This window comes from Schistocerca gregaria, unplaced genomic scaffold, assembly GCF_023897955.1.
Source record: "Schistocerca gregaria isolate iqSchGreg1 unplaced genomic scaffold, iqSchGreg1.2 ptg000261l, whole genome shotgun sequence".
In the NCBI taxonomy this organism is placed as follows: Eukaryota; Metazoa; Arthropoda; class Insecta; order Orthoptera; family Acrididae; genus Schistocerca; species Schistocerca gregaria.
The window spans coordinates 351,500-355,609 of record NW_026061765.1 but is presented as its reverse complement, the minus strand read 5'-3'; positions in this window follow the sequence as shown (position 1 = coordinate 355,609).

Genomic DNA, 4,110 nt, shown 5'->3' with positions numbered 1-4,110 from the left:
TAGTAGTACACAGATCAAGCTTCTAAGTTGATGTAATAGCCAGTAAGAAGTAGTACAATTCAAGTTTTAGGTATTGAATATTGACCTTTTAGCTGGCTTTGGTGCCTTTGACATGAGCTAGGACCTTAAGATTCTGCATGAAAGGAGGACTAGCAGCCAAGTTGCACGGGAGAATATGAAAAGTCTTCATATGTAGTAAAAACCTGAGAAATCCGTCCGTTTTCGTCATTTGTTATCGAATCGACTTAAAGCCAGATCGTCAGATTGGCCGCTCTTCTCTCTGAAACGGTTGTACTTATCGTCTGCAAAATCATGTCGCGTGCTGCGGTAAGCGGAGAAACTAAAAGCACCGTAGTAGAACACAGATGGAGCTTCTAAGTTGATGTAATAGCCAGTAAGAAGTAGTACAATTCAAGTTTTAGGTATCGATTATTGACTTTTTAGCTGGTTTTGGTGCCGTGGACATGAGCTAGGGCCTTAAGATTCTGCATGAAAGGAGGACTAGCAGCCGAGATGCACGGGAGAATGTGAAAAGTGTTCATATGTAGTAAAAACCTGAGAAATCCGTCCGTTTTCGTCATTTGTTATCGAATCGACTTAGAGCCAGTTCGACACATTGGCCGCTCTTCTCTCTGAAACGGTTGTACTTATCGTCTACAAAGCTATGTCGCGTGCTGCGTTATGCGGAGACACTAAAAGCACCATAGTAGAACACAGATGAAGCTTCTAAGTTGATGTAATAGCCAGTAAGAGGTAGTACAATTCAAGTTTTAGGTATCGATTATTGCCTTTTTAGCTGGCTTTGGTGCCTTGGACATGAGCTAGGACCTTAAGATTGTGCATGAAAGGAGGACTAGCAGCCGAGTTGCATGGGAGAATGTGAAAAGTGTTCATATGTAGTAAAAACCTGAGACATCCATACGTTTTCGTCATTTGTTATCGAATCGACTTAAAGCCAGATCGTCACATTGGCCGCTCTTCTCTCTGAAACGGTTGTACTTATCGTCTGCAAAACTATGACGCGTGCTGCGGTATGCGGAGAAACTAAAACCACCGTAGTGGAACACACATGAAGCTTCTAAGTTGATGTAATAGCCAGTAAGAAGTAGTACAATTCAAGTTTTAGGTATTGATTATTGACTTTTTAGCTGGCTTTGGTGCCTTGGACATGAGCTAGGACCTTAAGATTCTGCATGAAAGGAGGACTAGCAGCCAAGTTGCACGGGAGAATGTGAAAAGTGTTCATATGTAGTAAAAACCTGAGAAATCCGTCCGTTTTCGTCATTTGTTATCGAATCGACTTAAAGCCAGATCGTCAGATTGGCCGCTCTTCTCTCTGAAACGGTTGTACTTATCGTCTGCAAAACCATGTCGCGTGCTGCGGTATGCGGAGAAACTAAAAGCACCGTAGTAGAACACAGATGAAGCTTCTAAGTTGATGTAATAGCCAGTAAGAAGTAGTAGAATTCAAGTTTTAGGTATCGATTATTGACTTTTTAGCTGGCTTTGGTGCCTTGGACATGAGCTAGGGCCTTAAGATTCTGCATGAAAGGAGGACTAGCAGCCGAGTTGCACGGGAGGATGTGAAAAGTGTTCATATGTAGTAAAAACCTGAGAAATCCGTCCGTTTTCCTCATTTGTTATCGAATCGACTTAATGCCAGATCGTCACATTGGCCGCTCTTCTCTCTGAAACGGTTGTACTTATCGTCTGCAAAGCTATGTCGCGTGCTGCGGTATGCTGAGACACTACAAGCACCATAGTAGAACAAAGATGAAGCTTCTAAGTTGATGTAATAGCCAGTAAGAAGTAGGACAATTCAAGTTTTAGGTATTGAATATTGAATTCTTAGCTGGCTTTGGTGCCTTGGACATGAGCTAGGACCTTAATATTCTGCATCAAAGGAGGACTAGCAGCCGAGTTGCATGAGAGAATGTGAAAAGTGTTCAAATGTAGTAAAAACCTGAGAAATACGTCTGCTTTCGTCATTTGTTATCGAATCGACTTAAAGCCAGATCGTCACATTGGCCGCTCTTCTCTCTGAAACGGTTGTACTTATCGTCTGCAAAGCTATGTCGCGTGCTGCGTTATGCGGAGACACTAAAAGCACCATAGTAGAACACAGATGAAGCTTCTAAGTTGATGTAATAGCCAGTAAGAAGTAGTACAATTCAAGTTTTAGGTATCGATTATTGACTTTTTAGCTGGCTTTGGTGCCTTGGACATGAGCTAGGACCTTAAGATCCTGCATGAAAGGAGGACTAGCAGCCGAGTTGCACGGGAGAATGTGAAAAGTGTTCATATGTAGTAAAAACCTGAGAAATCCGTCCGTTTTCGTCATTTGTTATCGAATCGACTTAAAGCCAGATCGTCAGATTGGCCGCTCTTCTCTCTGAAACGGTTGTACTTATCGTCTGCAAAACCATGTCGCGTGCTGCGGTATGCGGAGAAACTAAAAGCACCGTAGTACAACACAGATAAAGCTTCTAAGTTGATGTAATAGCCAGTAAGAAGTAGTAGAATTCAAGTTTTAGGTATCGATTATTGACTTTTAGCTGGCTTTGGTGCCGTGGACATGAGCTAGGGCCTTAAGATTCTGCATGAAAGGAGGACTAGCAGCCGAGATGCACGGGAGGATGTGAAAAGTGTTCATATGTAGTAAAAACCTGAGAAATCCGTCCGTTTTCCTCATTTGTTATCGAATCGACTTAAAGCCAGATCGTCACATTAGCCGCTCTTCTCTCTGAAACGGTTGTACTTATCGTATGCAAAGCTATGTCGCGTGCTGCGGTATGCGGAGACACTAAAAGCACCATAGTAGAACACAGATGAAGCTTCTAAGTTAATGTAATAGCCAGTAAGAAGTAGTACAATTCAAGTTTTAGGTATCGATTATTGACTTTTTAGCTGGCTTTGGTGCCTTGGACATGAGCTAGGACCTTAAGATTCTGCATGAAAGGAGGACTAGCAGCCGAGTTGCACGGGAGAATGTGAAAAGTGTTCATATGCAGTAAAAACCTGAGACATCCGTCCGTTTTCGTCATTTGTTATCGAATCGACTTAAAGTCAGATTTTCACATTGGCCGCTCTTCTCTCTGAAACGGTTGTACTTATCGTCTGCAAAGCTATGTCGCCTGCTGCGGTATGCTCAGACACTACAAGCACCATAGTAGAACACAGATGAAGCTTCTAAGTTGATGTAATAGCCAGTAAGAAGTAGTACAATTCAAGTTTTAGGTATTGAATATTGAATTTTTAGCTGGCTTTGGTGGCTTGGACATGAGCTAGGACCTTAATATTCTGCATGAAAGGAGGACTAGCAGCCGAGTTGCATGAGAGAATGTAAAAAGTGTTCAAATGTAGTAAAAACCTGAGAAATACGTCTGTTTTCGTCATTTGTTATCGAATCGACTTAAAGCCAGATCGTCACATTGGCCGCTCTTCTCTCTGAAACGGTTGTACTTATCGTCTGCAAAGCTATGTCGCGTGCTGCGGTATGCGGAGACACTAAAAGCACCATAGTAGAACACAGATGAAGCTTCTAAGTTGATGTAATAGCCAGTAAGAAGTAGTACAATTCAAGTTTTAGGTATCGATTATTGACTTTTTAGCTGGCTTTGGTGCCTTGGACATGAGCTAGGACCTTAAGATTCTGCATGAAAGGAGGACTAGCAGCCGAGTTGCACGGGAGAATGTGAAAAGTGTTCATATGCAGTAAAAACCTGAGACATCCGTCCGTTTTCGTCATTTGTTATCGAATCGACTTAAAGCCAGATCGTCACATTGGCCGCTCTTCTCTCTGAAACGGTTGTACTTATCGTCTGCAAAGCTATGTCGCGTGCTGCGGTATGCTGAGACACTACAAGCACCATAGTAGAACACAGATGAAGCTTCTAAGTTGATGTAATAGCCAGTAAGAAGTAGTACAATTCAAGTTTTAGGTATTGAATATTGACCTTTTAGCTGGCTTTGGTGCTTTGGACATGAGCTAGGACCTTAAGATTCTGCATGAAAGGAGGACCAGCAGCCGAGTTGCAGGGGAGAATGTGAAAAGTGTTCATATGTAGTAAAAACCTGAGAAATCCGTCCGTTTTGGTCATTTGTTATCGA